Source organism: Rhincodon typus, chromosome 18, assembly GCF_021869965.1.
Source record: "Rhincodon typus isolate 14 chromosome 18, sRhiTyp1.1, whole genome shotgun sequence".
In the NCBI taxonomy this organism is placed as follows: Eukaryota; Metazoa; Chordata; class Chondrichthyes; order Orectolobiformes; family Rhincodontidae; genus Rhincodon; species Rhincodon typus.
In genome coordinates this window covers 17584310-17601260 of record NC_063349.1, presented here as the reverse complement: position 1 = coordinate 17601260, position 16951 = coordinate 17584310, and the positions used below count along the sequence as shown (strand labels likewise).

At 38.2% G+C, this 16951-nt stretch overlaps 1 long non-coding RNA gene across 2 annotated transcripts in view; it reads left to right on the top strand.

Annotated features, from left to right (window-relative positions):
* The window catches only part of LOC109934258, a 28435-nt gene extending 12191 nt beyond the window's left edge, over positions 1 to 16244 (top strand). For both annotated transcript variants that reach the window (XR_007264111.1, XR_007264110.1), the window contains exons 3-4: positions 6725 to 6822; positions 16113 to 16244. This is a non-coding gene — a long non-coding RNA (uncharacterized LOC109934258). The remainder of the gene's footprint in view (positions 1 to 6724; positions 6823 to 16112) is intronic.
* The last annotated feature ends 707 nt before the right edge of the window (positions 16245 to 16951 follow it).

Below are 16951 nucleotides of genomic sequence, written 5' to 3'. Positions count from 1 at the left end.
CATCCAGCCCTGCACCTTGTTGTCTCGGATTCTCCAGCATCTGCAGTTCCTACTATCTCTGATTCTATTCTAATATCATGTGTCTTTCCCCATGTGATTGGTGCAACCTGCCATTTTTAGCCATGTTTATACTTCTTCTGTGAAGCATTACCTCAGGTTTGAAAATCTCATACAGGGCTTGTAGAGCAATCACAACCCATGTTGAGCAGCACAATCTCAAAAAAATGCTCTTTTAAAAAACTAGCTGTCAGATCAACTAAGTGTCTTTTTTGGTAACAGTCATTTTTGTTTTCATTTTGGCCACTGCTGCCTCAATATAATATATATTTCTTGCATTTTTACAACTGCAGTTCGAAAAGCTAATATGAGTGTTCCTTTTGCCTCACTGTGGTGGGCCAGGCCAGCCTCTTTGAATTATGCTATAATCACACGATGAATAGAGGCTGTATAAAATAAGGACATTTGTACAGAGCTGTTAATGGGACAACTTGAAGGCCATCAATTGATTCCCACAAGACTATCGTTTAAGATCATTGCCAAGACAGCTAGTGCCCTCTATGTCTCATATCTCACCAAGTTACCCACCAAATAGTGTATTTTATGATAAATTCAGTGGCTGGAAAATATTGTCTTTATTTTACAAAGCTGAAAAGAAGAAGAATGTCTATTTTCTAGATAAGTAAAAATGAAGAAATATCCTTTTAAAAACTTTTTTATCAAATGAAAAGAGATGAGGTAACTTAACTTCCTAAGGATCAGCAGATTAACTTGAACAACTGAGATAACAAGGTGTAGAGCTGGATGAACACAGCAGGCCAAGCAGCATCATAGGAGCAGGAAGGCTGATGTTTCGGGCCTAGATCTTGTTATCTCAGATTTTCCAGCATCTGCAGTTCCTACTATCTCTAACTTGAACAACTGGCTGGTTGACTTCTTAACTGTCTGTTCACACTATCCAATAATCATGAGGTTGACTTTAAAGCAGCAACATAATCTTATCACTTCTACTAAAACCCTTACAGTCTTAATATACCTGAAGAGTACTATGTTTAACACCATATTGTTGAATGAACTAAAACAGCCACAATATACGTTTGATGGGTGTAAGCAGAGGAAACACAGGAGTGAAATACTTTGTAGATCCTTTATCCTGTACTTAACTATTTATTTAACTATGGGAGCAAAGCAAATGTCAAGGGTGACATCTATGGTCTGCAGTTATTGGAAGAATATAGAGTTACAAATTCAACAATTGTGCTGAGTATATTTCAAAATTATCTTTTGCTATCAAAGAAAACTGAGCTCCCATTTAAGTGGATTTTATTTACAGTTAGCTTGCGTATTTGTTTGATATCTTTGTTACATGTTCACTGGGTGCAGTATTGTTTGTACTCAGTCTTTATTAGAACTGCTTGTATGATGACTGCCTGAAGTGTGCACCTCCTGGCAGATGTCACATGACTACAGCCAACTAAGAAACACATTAGTACAGTGTGCTTTTCATCCAAACATTGCACATTGTTGGATGTTTGTTTGTTCATCTGAGTGATGTTCCAATTCTGGGGAGTGTCATTCCCTTGTTACTTGTTGCTAAGGTAATGTTATTCCATTTCCATTGATGGGGAGCTGTGGACCTCTGGCATTGATAGCTGATGTGTTGTCTGTGCGGATGCTGAGTTCACGTATTCCCCATCAACCATCTACAGTGAGGGAACAGCTTCTCCAGTTGGGCATATATGCCTACGGTTGCAATTGCAATCTGATCATTCACTTCTACCATGGACGATTGTGTAGAGTGGTTTCTACGTAGTTCATAGTTGCTAACTGGGCTTACTCTTGTTGAGCATGTTGAAAGTTTGTACCCTGACTGACTCTCAAATGGTCAACTCTGGCAATGATTTAGCAGTTTTGTCAGAGTGAAATTTTTGCTATTTGTCATTTCATTTTGATTTAATCACTTTCGCCTGTGGCTACTTCAGCCTCAGTAGAATTTTTTTGCTGTCAGAAGAATAGTTTGTCTGTGGTGAGACATTAGCCTTTACATTGGACTACTTTCCATGCCTTTAATAGATATTTTCTCTACTCAAGTATTGTATTATGTACATCTGTACTGGTATTGCTAGTATTTTTTATGATTCATTTGGTAGTTTTCATTGCTGTCTCAGCTTTTCCATGTGACTGATGATAGTGTGGAGGTAATGTGTTGTGTTGACTTTTCCAATCTGTTATGAAGTAACTGAATTCTTCAGTTATAAACTGAGGGTCATTGTTGCTGTTCACAATGTAAGGAATGAAGTGCATAGTTATCAGACATTCTGCAAACTCAGTGGTGTTTGTTGAAATCGGCTGGGCTATCCCGTGGTATTCACAGTAGTAGTCTATGGTTGTATTTTAATCAGTTCCAGCTAGAGTGAAGAGGTCTACTCCAAGCTTCACCTATGATCTGTTTGGGGCATCATGTGTCATTAATGACTCTCTTAGCTTTCTTAGCTTGGCACTCATCACACGCACAGCATTGAATGATGTGGTCCTTTATTTTCTTGCTCATGTTTGACCAGTATAGCATTTCTTTTGCCTTCATCAGACCCAACTCAATTCCTTGGTGGCTTACATAGATGCACTTCAGTATCTCACCTCTCAATTTCTTATGGATATTACTCTATTTCCTTCGTATAATATGCCATCTTGGATTGTTATTTCATCTCTGTATGCACAATAAACTCTTGTAAACACGCAAGTGTCAGGTCATCCTTTCTCCAGGAAGACATCCTACCCAGTAAACATATCATTGTACTCCTCTGTGCAATGGTCAATATTTTAATGAGCTGTGACACTTTGCACAGTTGTTTTTGGACATTAAGGATTACCAGTCCAAGCTTTAGACAGGCCATGGCTGAAATGAATGGCTTTTGCTTGCCATTTATGATCTGGAACTAGCTCTGACAAATTGTGCCTGTCAGCAGAGTTATGGTGCCATCGTATAGCCTCAATATTACTTTTGAGGGCTTAATTTCTGGATTGCTGTGTTTTGCCACTTCATGCAGGTCTGTGAAAGTCATGATGTTGCATGGCATTGTGGTGTCAATATAATATCTTGTAATGATGTTCTCCTTTTGTAGTCTGTATTACAACAGTCTCAAACGATGTCTCACCCAGCAAACTGAGTGACCAACAGTTGTACGGTGTAGGGTGATTTTTCAGAATACTTTCGCTGATATCTCTCCATTGGCCATCTGTACCTGCTGGTTATGCTTCCTTCCAGACAAATATTTGTGTGAAAAATAATTCAGTTATTGTGAAGAGAACACTGCTTTATCCATGCTGGACATGTCTTCTTTTTCTTTGTCGTCCTTTGTTGATGATCTTCCTGCTTCCTCGTCCTGGAATAGAGTTATAAAAATCTACAACACAGAAAAAGACCCTTTGGCCCATTGCATCCAAAACAATCAAAACTAACTGCTTTAATCGCATTTTCCAGCACTTGGTCTTGTATGCCTTGGAATCACAAGTGCGTATCAAAATATCTTTTAACTTTTATGTGGGTTTCTACTGCTTCTACTGAATGTCTATCAGCATAATGTAAGGCCTAAGCTGTTCTGAAATGAATATGCCCTAGCTGCTGATTTACAACTTCAGTGCCCCTACACATGGAGAATGAGTAAATTTCTTCTCTCATAGTATATATGTTCTCGCTCCAGGAATTCACATGCCAAAGACAATTTTGTCTTTAGTTAGAGCATATTTTACTTGCAGTTCAGAACGAAAATAAACACCTTTGTGACGGAAATAACTCCACAGAGGCCAGTATTCCTTCACCAAGTCACCCTTTATTTATATGTGTATAGTATTTGACACTGGTCTGGCTTCCTCAGAGCCAGCTGTCAGAGTGAACAGAACCTCTGACACTCCTGTTTATATCTGTCAGCCAAGGCTCCCTGATTGGACCAGATTAACAGCCCCCAATCAGGGAACTCATATTCTATGAGGTCCACCTGGCTGACCTCTTTACAATCGTTACAGTGACATTGACAGAAATTTAAAATAATTTTCCCCTCAAACCTTAAATGACAGCTTCAGAGGGAGACACAGGAATCTTGTCATGGTGGGGCACACTGAGCAGACCGTGGGATGAACATGTTGCTGTGCAACTCTGTGTTATGTCAGTGGCACATCTGCAACATGTGTTACATGTTTACATGGTAAACACACTGTGTACGCTTCAAGCAAATGTCCGTATGTGAAAGTAAAGAGGAGCATGTATTAGTCGGGTGAAGAGGGATTAAGGTCAATCAGGGAGTATCACCACAGTCAGTCAAGGGCTTCTTTGATTCCAATCTGGGTGTTTAGCTATAGTCAGTTAGTCATCTTATTGGAGTTTGGAGATCCATTTCTTTTCAGTCCGGGCACTGGGCCACAGTCTAGTGCAACCAGTCTGAGATTTCAGTCAGTCAGGGTGCTTTGGAGATATTAGTCTGGGAATTGGGCCATCTTTTGCTGCAATGAGACTAGCGGAGGATTGAATATGATGGGAGTGGATTGAAGAGCAGTTTGTATGATGCATTAGTGAAATGCTTGGTGAGGTGCCCCGACTGAGTGAATAGGAAGCACAAAGGGCAAGAAGGGTTAGCTACTTGGAAGGATATGGTGGGTGAAAGCCATTGATTGGACATGCTGCATGCAATATTGAGAATTGTAGTCCATGAACCTTGGTGAGATATGTGTACAATAGCACATTTACAGTGAGCTGTTGGCCTTCTTGCACTGCTTTGTGTCCTGCTTCACTCAGGACACAGCACTGATCTGGCCTGCAGTTTGTGTCCAGGATGACTTGGTCTGATGGTGTGACCTCCCGTAATAGTCAGCTTGGAAAAGGACTACCCTCTTCTTCTCCACCCCATCCACCGACACTTCCAGATCCCATGAAGTGGGGAGTGATCTTTCCTTTCAACAAGGCCATGTCCTGAATGTAATGGCTTGAGCACCACAGTGTGAGGACTTATTCCTGGCTTGCAGCATGGAGTTTGAAGTGGCAGCAACTGGCCTTTAAAAATGGCAGCTGTGCAGTGAATGCTGGAACGTTGCTGTCCTAGCAGCAGTGAGCACTTTTGCCTCACCAGCCACATGATTCCCTGCAAAAGGTGCCCAAGAGTCCGGTTGCATAATTAATGAGGTAGAGAAGTTTGAGAGAATTTGCTGCAAGCCATCATGGACGAGACATCCTGAATTTCACTTTGATGAAACATTTGAACTGAAGCTGGTAAAATTGTGCCTGTACTGTTCATGGGTTGTATTAGGTTCAAAACATTCCCCCAATAGACACATAAAGTTATACAGCACAGAAACAGACCCTTTGGTTCAACCAGTCCATGCTGAACGTAATCCCAAACTAAACTAGTCCCACCTGCTTGTTCCATACTTTCAAAATATCTCCATTCTATTTTATTTCTATTCTTTGGAGAGACTTGAGGAATACACTTCGTAATAGAAACAGAAGTACCTGGAGACACTTAGCAGGTCTGGCAACATCCGTGGAGAGATAGCAAGGACAACTTTTTGGATCCAGTGACCTTTCTTCAGAACTTTATCAGGGATGTATAACTGGAAATTGTGAATTGGCTGTTTTTCACTATTCAAAATGTTCCCTTCTATTGATCTAACATAAAGAAAAATTGATTATGATGAGCTGCCACTACCACACAATTTGTGCCCTCACTGAAGTTAAAGGTTTTGTCCAATTACTTTGTTATATCTGAGATAATGTCCTAGATTTTGCTTAAAACAATCAGGGCTGGTTGATAGATATAAGAGAAAAACTAGGAGGAAGATGTGTGAGCCACAGGCAGTTATTATCAACAATGCAATAGTCAATGCAGGGCAAATACTAATAAACTGTAAACAGGTTAGTTGGTGCCCATGTTCATAGGGTGAGAAAATGAACAGAAGAAAATAAATCCCCATCAGTCTTTTTTTAATCTAAAAATGTTCACTTGATTATCGAGTGAACTTGAAAATTACCTTTACAACAATAACCTAGTATAGAGGAGACTGTACAATCAACAATGGAGCATCATGCCTGATCAATTTGATCAACAACTTTGAAAAACTGACAGTTTTAGTGGACTGTGGAATGTGTCATGATATTGTGTACCTTGTCTTCCAAAGAACTCTCGTTAATGCGTCATAGGAAAAGCTATTAATTAAACTCAACACTGTGTGGATTTAAGGTAAGCCCTGGAAATTGGTAAGAAACTGTCTTAAGTGAAGGAAGCAGTAAATACAAATAAGTGCACTAATGTCAAAAAATGCAGAACAAGTTCAACAAGATGTGAAGATGAATAGAATAAAAGCAGAAGAAATTTAAAGAAGACAAGCATTACAGATAAAAAGCAAAAATGGATGACAAATCTCCCTTGCCATAATGTTGAAATAGCTGAGGGTGAGGCCAAAAGAGAATTAGGAGTCTTAGGTATGACTCCAAATTTGTCTCAACAATGGACGATAATAATTAACAAAATCAATAGGATATTGACTTACAGAGTCAAAATAGTATAGCACAAGAAAGTAAAGTCGGTGTTCAAATTTAAAGCCCTAGTCAGGTCACACCATAAATATTGCATTCAGTCATGGTCACTCAAAACAGACTATTATCATTTAGTTGTTTTTTGATGTCTTCTATAGGTCAGTAGATTGGTGAGATTTTAAAACTGTACTTCTATTTTCTAAGGTCGAAGAAAAATAAACATCCAAAGTGCACAAGATCTCGAGGATTTGATCATTGAAAGATGAGTTTGTACAGTTGCTGATGGGCAAATTCCACCCCAGGTAATGAGTTATAGTCATCTTCTATATTTTAATGAGACCTTCTGTGGATGTGCAAACTGCCAAAGATTTTACTTTTACCATGGTCTCTCAATAGTTTAAAACAAAATCGAAAGTCATCAAATTTACTGGTCCTATTGTTAGTGCTATACATCAACATCTGTTGAAACAATGGAGTAAATGTTTCACAAATTTAAAAGAAATAGTAAAATGAAAATGTGAAGATCACTGTAAATTGTTTGATGATCAATGCAATATCTTAGGACAGTTAGCTACTTATACTTCAAAATTATAATTTATTTTCCTGTTTTCTGATTCAACATGGAAATTTTATGAATGTTATCATTGTTGGCTTAACTAACACTGGGGTTGGGGCAATATGAACAAAGTTTAACGTTAAGAAATGTCTCATGATTGATCATTTGACTTGATATCAAAGTAGCAAGAGTGACCAAAGTGTACATACTTGGGACATGGATGTTCAGACCCTTTATGTGCATTCATTTCAGAGCACATTATTAGATAACAAAGCATGAATAGCTGTATTTTGTAACATTGTTTTAACCAAAAAATTTCCATGTTGTTTCAGGTGAATATATCTATTTAATGTCAGTTGCTGACTTTCATCATAGTTATCTTCAATTGTTTGATGATCAGAGATTCTGTAATGTAGATTGCAGATTTCTATAATGTAGGCTAACCATAATCCATGATTCCTGGAATGCCCTAGCAGGCTAGTCTGCTTTTTAAAAAAAATACTAATTGGAAAATATTGTGGAAGGAATATTATCTTTGGACTTCGTAAGGCCAACAAATTTATCTGTATTTTAAATGCATATGATACAAGGCCCATTTTTTAGGGTATTTAATTCTTCAGAAATCTTTTCAATTTGAGGATCTTCACCTCCAGTATCACACTAGGGGCTCACAAGTCTTTGTAACAATAACAGCACTGTGATTTTACTAGAAGGTCTCGTTATTTATAAAAATGTAATAATGATGTATTTTTAGGCTACCTGTGATTTAATGACTCTAGTCATTAAACCACTGATTAGACAAATACTTTATTATCATACAAATCTGAAATGGAAGCAGTGCTCTTACTGATTCCAGGATTTTTTTTAAGGAGAATTTGACATTCAGACAGGAAACAATGCTATTTGGTAAGTGTGGAAATTTATGGAGTTTGTCACAGCATGCTACTTTGAATCGTGTCTTCCCCAGTCATTGATAGAATATAATTGTTTTGGTAATCAAGTCACCTGCCACAATTTTCTGAAATCTGAGTAGTTTGTTACTTTTGGGGCACTGGCTAGGATTCTAGATAAATTTGAGTAGCTGATGCATATCAACAGTTAAATCAGGGCCTGAGACCTTTACATTGAGAAGGAAAGCCTCAAACCATGTACAAATATCATCTGATTCTTTCTGTGACCTGGCAATTTTATCCTTTCTGGATTTAGTCATGATTTTATATGTATGAGGTAAGAAAACTGAAGGTGTTGATCATATTACCAATCACCCACCAGTTAGTTAACAAAGGTGTCACCTTTGGCTCATTACTAGCAGTGAAAACAGCAAATGCTGTAAATACTCAGCAGATCTGACAGCGTGTGTGATAGAGAAACAGAGTTAATGTTCAAGTTGTTAACCTTTTGTCAGAACTGTTCTCTCCAATTCTATCAAATGCTGTCAGATATGCTGGATATTCTCAGTGATTTTCATTTTTAGCATTCCAGCATTGATAGTGTTTTGCCTTTGTCTTTCTTTTTGATGCATCCTTGCATCTGATTCCAAAGCTTATCAATTCCAGTCCTTCTCCAGGACTGCACAAACCTTGACTGATAGTCCAACATGAAAATGGTCAAAATTGTGATATTTTGGATGAGACATTAAAAGAAGGTCACCTCTGGCCTGTTGCCCTGTATGAGGTCATAGGGCACAATTTGAAGAGCAAGGAAGTTCATTTGGAAACTTGATCAACATTTATCTCTCAACCAACATGACTGAGATGGTTTAATTCATTATTTAGCCTGTGACTCCTCACTGTAGGCAGTTTGGTTGCCATGTTCATCCCACATTACAGTATTACTACACTTTAAAAATATTTTATTGGTTGTGAAGGTAGTTACAAAAATACAGTTCCTTTCTTCTGTCATTTTGTTTGTGCTCTAACATCAGTGGAAAAAGGTATCTGGCTTGCCATCAACCATGTTAAAAAATAACCATTTCAAGAGATGTGAATCAGTTGGCAAATGCACTGTCATGTGGCACTGAATAGTTACAATTTTCTGATCCTTGGCATTTGGAAAAGGGACGCTGTATTTCACTTCATTTCTTTTAGCAGGAATGAATAACAAGAATTTATTTTCTGTATTGTGTCGTAATTTCAGATGAGGACCAATACTTCCATTGTTGAATAGCCAGTTGATAGTCAATGTCTAGCTCACACGTAGAATAAACAGTTTAGATGGATAGTGGAGAGTGGCTCATAGCTACAGAAGTATACCATAAAAAGAGTTTATTCTTTTGGAAGAATGTGAATAAACTGAAAATGAAAACCTTTTTAAGAACAAGGTACGAAGGAGAGTGAACAGCTGTGTATTGTTTTCGTAATGACAAAATCACTTGTTAACATTTTGTGCTATACTTGTGAACTGCATTTGTTTCCATTCTACGAGAATTGACTACAGCATTGTGTGATGATTGTTGAAAGGTGAGAAAGGTATCCAGGAGCTTTGACAACAGTAGAGCAGTAATCTGTAGTTAATTATCAGCAAGTCATGTGTTTATTTTGTGGAGTAGATGGCAATGGATGTGTAAGATGAATTTTAGGGCATCAATTAAATCAAGGGTTGCAATAATGTCATTAAGCACTCAAATCAAATTATAATTGGCAACAGAACCTTGCGCTTGCATTGTAAACCTATATATCATAAATAGAGTTCACTTTCTGAACTTTATTTTATCTCTCCAGCTTTTACACTTAGATAATTATGGGTCAAGAGGTTCTGTCAGTAAGGGTGGTGACTGTTAATATAATCCATGAGGCTAATATGAGTAAAATTTGCATTGTAAGAATCAATAATTATGATAATTTACTGTGAATTTATTAGGCGATAAGTTGTAGTTGAATACCATCTTGCAGTATAAAAGTGGAAAACTGCCAGGCATGTAAAATCCAGAAAAAGCAGGACGAACTCAATCCAGCCAGTTATTAGCTCATGATTCTACTTTAGCTCAACAACAAAGTAATGGAAGGTGTGATCAATAGAGGTATTAAACAGCATTTATATAGCAATAATGTCCTCACCAGTGCTTAGTTTGGGTTCAGACAAGGCCACTCAGCTTCTGACTCATGACAGTTTTGGTCTAAACATGGGAAAAAGTTTCAGAATTCAAGAGATGAGCTGAGAGTGGCTGTCCTTGATCTAGAGGTAGGATTTGATGAATGTGGCATCAAACAGCCCTCGCAACATGTCAATGGGAATCAGGGTTGAAGTCATAATTGGCACAAATGAAACTGTTTGCAGTTGTTGCAAGCTAAGCGTTTCAACCTTAGAACCACACTGTAGGAGTTTTTCAGAGCAATGTCCTTGACGCATGCTTCATCAATGATCTTTTCTACATCACGATGTCAAGGTTGGGAATGTCTTTGATAATTGCAGCATTCAGTCCCATTTCTAGCTCCTCAGATACCAAATTAGTCTGTGCCCCTATGCAGGAAGATCTGGAGAACATTCAGGCTGGGATTGATAAATGTCAAGTAATTGTCGTGTCACGCAAATGCCAGGCAATCACCAAGTCCAACAAATGAGAATTTAACTGTTCTCCATTACTTTCAAGGGAATTATCATCACTGAATTCCCCACTATCAACATCATGAGTGTTACCTTCAACCAGAAAATTAACTTGACTAAACATATAAATATTGTGCTATAGGACCAAGCCTGAAGCTGGAAATTCTGTGCTGAATAACTCAACTTCTGACTCCCCAAAGCCCCTCCACCATCCACAAGGCACAGGAATATGATGGAATACTCTCCACCTGTTTGGATCAATACATTGAAGATTCTTGACACTATTCAGAACAAGTTGCTGTTGAAACAGCTTTTTTTTTGAAAAGAGGCCTGCACAGTCTTCGTCCATACTACCCTCCTCTATCTGGCTGAGCTTGTTCTCACTTTGAACAACTTTTCCTTTAACTCATTTTCTGCAAGTCAGAAGTGTGGCAATGGGTACCTGCATGGGTCCCAGCTATACCTTGTTGCAGTCATTCTCAGGGACCCCACCCAAAATTCTTTCTCTGATACTTTGATGTTGTCTTTAGTGCTGTTTCCTGCTGTCTTCTGGAATTGGAAAAAATTTAATCAGTCTTTCTTCAAAGTCCCACCCTGTGCCCTTTACCTAGATCATCTCTAACTTTTCCCTCCCCTTTCTTTATTTCTGTGTTTCCATTTCTGGAGATAGGCTATCTACCAATGTTTCTTACAAGCCCATTGCCTCCACAGTTATGTCAATTGCACTTCCTGCAACGATTTAGTTCAATTTTCTCAGTTTCGCTATCTCTCTTGCATCTGTTCTGAGAATGCCACCTTCCAGTGGCGTGCCTTGACATGACCTCCTTTATCATCCACCGAGGATTCCACCCCACTGTGGTTGGTTGGGCTTTTAGCTGGGTGTGACCCATATCCTGCACTTTTGCCCTCACCCCTTACCAGAACAATAAGGTTCCCTTTGTACTCACTTTCCACCTACTAGTCTCCACATTGAAAGGGTCTTCCTCCACCCTTCAGCAGGGTGCCATTGCCAAACATATCCCCCCTTCCCCTCCACTGTCAGCATTCCACAGGAACCATTCCCTGCGTGATATCTTGGTCTACTCCTCAATCATCATAACCCTTTCAACTCCTGCGTGACACCTTCCCGTGCAACTGCTGAAAGTATAAAACCTACCAATTCATCTCCTTGCTGTCCAAGGCCCCAAATACATCTTCCAGGTGAAGCAGCATTTTACCTCTACTTCTTTCAACCTAGTCTATTGCATTCTGTACTCTCAATATGGGCTCTTTTACATTGACAAGACCCAAATGCAAAGTGGGTGACTGCTTGAGGAACACCTCCGCTCTGTCTATAGAAATGACCTCAATCTTCCAGTTGTTAGCCATTTCAATAACCCACCTTCCTACCATGTTACCATTTCTGTCCTGGACTGCTGCAATTTCTAATAAAGCATGCCAGATCGAGGGACAAAACCTCACTTTCTGCTTAGGCACTTTTCAGCTTCTGGAACCATATTGAATTTAATAACTTCAGAGTGTGACTGCATGATATCTGTCATTCATTTCTCTTACATTCTGTCCCCACCACCCCCCCACCCCTTGGCAGTGTCTTGTTCACTCTGAGAGGACACATTTTCACCTTAACTTACACCAACTTTACCTCTCTATTTCTCTTTCACAACTTTTAAAAGCCCCTTTGTCTTTTGCACTGAGCCTCCACACCATTTGTTCCCTTCAATCCTCTCATGTCAAAAGTATAAAAAACACCATCTTTCTACCCCTTTCCATTCTGAAGAAGAGTCCTATCAGATTCAAAGCCTCAATTTTGTTTCTGTCTCCAAAGATGCTTCCACATCCGTAAAGTTTTTCCAGTACTTTCTTTGTTTGTTTCAGATTCCAGTATCTTCTGCATCTGCTTTTATTAGATAGCTTGACTAGTACCATGCGCACTACCTTAGACATTTATTCCTCCATCACTAGGCCAACGTTGCAGCAGTGTGTACCACCCACAAGCCTCCTTAGATTGCACCTTCCAAACCCTCAAACTTTTCCACCTAAGACACAAGCACACAACACGATGAGAATGCCACAACCTATAAGTTCACATTCGAGCAACAATTGGAAGTATACTACTGTTTCTCCACTGTGGCTGGGTCAAACTCCTGGCACTCTCTTCTTAACATTCTTGTGAATGTACCTACACCAGATGGACTCCAGTAATTTTGGAAGATGGCTCATCATCTCATTCTCATTGGCAATTAAGGATCACTGATATAGGTTATGCTTTCAATGTTACATTCCATGAAATAATAAAATTAACAGTGATTGCCGTTCAAACTTAAGTATTGCAGGCATTTTATTGTTCACCAACAAAATAGAATTCTGAGGTCTGAGCAGATTATTGGTAAGACTGTGAAGGAACAGTTTATAGTATTTTTTATATAGATTTGTTTCTTGAGCTATAGAAGGGAAAAAATAGCCAAGGTTACAGGGTAACTGTCTAGAATCACAAAGTGGTATTGTAAAATAGCATGTGTTCAGTTTCAGACTTTGGTTGATGATTCCTACATTCCTCCAATGTTGTCGTCTTAACTGCATATACAGTTTCCTTGCCTGCTGTATTTTTGGCCATATATTTAGCTTTCTAGGTCCTAAGCTTTGGAATTCCTTCTTTAAGACTCTTGGCCTATCTATCTTTAAGATGTTCTTCAAAGGGCTACCTCTTTGACTGTGTTTTTGACCACCTTTCCTAATATTGCCTTATGTGGCTTGGTGTCAGACTTTGTGTGATGAAATCTCTTGTAGAGCACCTGCTGTCATTTTACTTCAATCAAAGTATTTATAAATAAATATTGTTGCCTTCACACAGCACTGAAACTATTTTTGATGTTTTTACAAATTCTAATGGCATATATTACGTTAGAACTTACCATGACTCAATTATATAAAGTGACACACAGCTCTTTCTCTGTTAAAAACATGTTTGCTGTATTTGTATAAAATAGAGAACTGTACCCCACATTGGTGAAAAGTATTCATAAAATAGGCCTAATAGCTTTCGTTTTATCAGATCCTGCTTTGTGGAGTTGCCATCAATCATGAACAGAGTTATCAATATAATATGATAGAACTTCTTAAAACAAAATTTAATTGAATTCCTATTTTATGTTAAACACCTTAACCATCTTAATAATATTTAATATCCATGTACCCTAATGGAATCAACATACTTAAATGATCTACTGTTACCATTTTTAAGGGAAATCAGCACATATCTAATGACTAGCTCTCCTTCTTTTCCGTGGCTTCATCCCACTATCACACTTTTCTGTGAAAGCAAAGTAAAGCAATCATTTAGTGATCTGCTATTCATCTCAAAAGATCTAGGTTACGAAACCGTGGTTTATTTCTTCATTCATTCTCACTATATCAAATTAGTTAAAATTATAGTAGCACTGTTTTTTGTTTACCAAGGTGTGATGGCTATTACATCTTATGGCATTTTCCCAGCTGAGAAAGCAGACACTGCGGCCTTCATTAATGATAATCTATAACTGGTTTCCAAGAGCAATCTGGAGAAATTCACCCTCCTCTTCCTGACCTATACTGCATTTTCCAACAATAGTGCCATTGAATTAGCATGTGAATTTGCAAGGATGCTTACACCCTATGGAACCAGTTTTAGGCTTCGTGTTGCATAACATTGTAAGGCAATTTCAGCTGAAAATGTTTAATGTGTGGAACCGCGGGGGTGCTTTCAGTTCAAATCTTGCAAACGCCGGTTTCATCTGTGTTCCTAAAATCTGGACCAAAAGAAGAAAACAAACTGGGAAAAATCAGTTAATATGCTAATTCAGGGCAGACGCTGAGTAATAACCAAAAGTAATGCAAGTTCTCACAATAGTCTTTAAGCTGTCTCAGTGAAACTTATTTCTAACATTCCAATATATCGGGTACAATTTTTCATTGTTTCAGGGGTGCCTTTGTATGTTTTCACTCATGCAGCCTTTTTCAGTTTATTATTATTTCATATTAGTGATTCCAACATTATCTGTGCCAGTGCTAGATACTAATTTAAGAAAGAGTCTGACACCAATCCCCAACTTGAAGGAAAGACCTGAGTTACATGAAGCAATGAGTATTTGAGGACGAGACAAGTGTTGTTCAAAGTCATTGGTATTGGAGTCCAAAGTAAGGAGATGCACCGATAAATAGAGAAAAACAAAAGCAGAAATAGCAACAGCTCACGCTTACCTTCTGTTAAACAAATTAATTAGAACAGGTTGTTAATGTTGGTAATAGGAAGGAAAGAAATATAACATTCATTTTACAATCAAATTTTAGTTGTTCAAATGAGCCAAAAAATTCTTAAATCATTTAGTGCTGTGAGAGATAAAATGGACAGGAAATTTTAAGAGTTTTAATATTCAACATTAAAAAAGTGGAAACAAAAACAGAAGTTACCGGAAAAGCTCAGCAACATCTGTGAAGAGAAATCAGAGTTAATGTTTTGGGTCTGGTGACCCTTCCTTAAAACGAAACCGGGACCTGAAACATTAACTCTGATTTCTCTTCACAGATGCTGCCAGACCTGCTGAACTTTTCCAGCAACTTCTGTTTTTGTTTCTGATTTATAGCATCCACAGTTCTTTTAGTTTTTACTTTAAAAAATGGTTTGTTGGGAGTAACATTCATGATTAAAACAATCAACTTTGAACAGTGGACTTTGAGTCCAAGTTCAATCGTTCTAAATTCCCATCTCTTACTGTTTTTGTCTGGTTTCTGCACAAGATAGGTATGCTGACATTCAGATCTGGAATCTTCCATATATACAGAGGGCAATGCTACTCAAAGTCATCTAATATAGTGAGCATATCAACACAAGTGTTTCATTGAATCAGCAGTACTGAGAATGAATCTTTGAGGAGTATCTTTGCCAACATCAGCTAATACTGACAGTACAGCAGAATTGTTTTACTTTGCAGCCCAAATGCTGAGGATACTTTGAAAAATGATAGCTTCAGCCACAGTAGGATTTGGATTATTCCTTTTTTCCTGGCTACACCTGGACAGAACTGATTTTGCCTCTGACAAACCATTGCAATATTTCTACTAACCTGCATTAAAGGATTTTGATTATGGAACAATTACGGAATTCTTCTGGTTTCTACTTTAATGGAGGAAAAGATGATGCAGTACAGATAGGAGGAAAGAAAAGTAAGGCTTCTGTGGAAGGATGAACCTTAAAAGATACTGCTTCAACATGAGTTTCTCTGGTATATGTTACATGGGCTAACATATAGAAAACCACATCACATCATGATTGCAGTAAGTGGATACTAGAGGCTTGTGGCAGAAAGGTCTGAAAAGTTCTTTCTTTTAAAACTATCGCCCAGCATCTCTCTGAGTTCAGAGCTGAAGATCACATTCAGCAACCAAGCCTGAAAGCTACCACCTGTATTGAAACGCACCACAAAGCAGTCATAGTTCTGAATGTATTTTCTCTTTTAGGAAGAAATGGGAGGCCATGGTGTGTCCAGTCAGAAAGGAAGGACAGTTTGTAAGAGGTCCAGGACAGTTCTAATTTGGCTAAGCAGTCCTCGAAGGAAATAAATCCAAAACACATGTATCATTAAGACCTGATTTGTGCATAGTTGTCTGTCATTTCTGCCATTTAATTTCTTCAGAATCAACATGAAAATTGAAAATAAGGCGCACATGACACATGTCTGATACTTTTTTGGTGTGATCCCCACATGCAGGTGCTGCTCAGCTATTTCTTTTATTAAAGAAAAGCAGCAACAAGGATGGAAATAAAAGACAAGTGAACAACAAAAATAAGAAAAGCATTACACTGCAATTCAGATCCTTTATATACTGGCAATTTTTAAACAGCACAAAGCTGTACAGAATGGTTGGAATGCAAAAACTTGAAGCATAGTCTGACACAATTTCAGTGATTCAAAGAAAGAATCTTCATTGCATGGTGAACAGATGCTGGTAAAGAAATGCAGGCAATCAACCTTATTGTTTTGGAACACTAAGAATTGAGTAGAATAAAATGCTCCAGTATTTCGGACTGATGACCACAAAATCCTGAAATTTTCCAATTTTTAGACAGCTTACGATCCAAGTCAACGTCAGATTACACAGACTTGAATTCATGTATTTCAGCTAACACTCAGGTGAAACAATCAAGCAATTTATTGGCAGATGTTGGTGCATATGTATGGAATGTGTTTTAACTGAAGCTAACTTAGTTGAAAGGCTCGTGGAACTGGTCATTACCTCTACACTCATTCAATCTTTCTGAAAGGCACTTCTGGACAAAATTAAGGACTATATAGTTG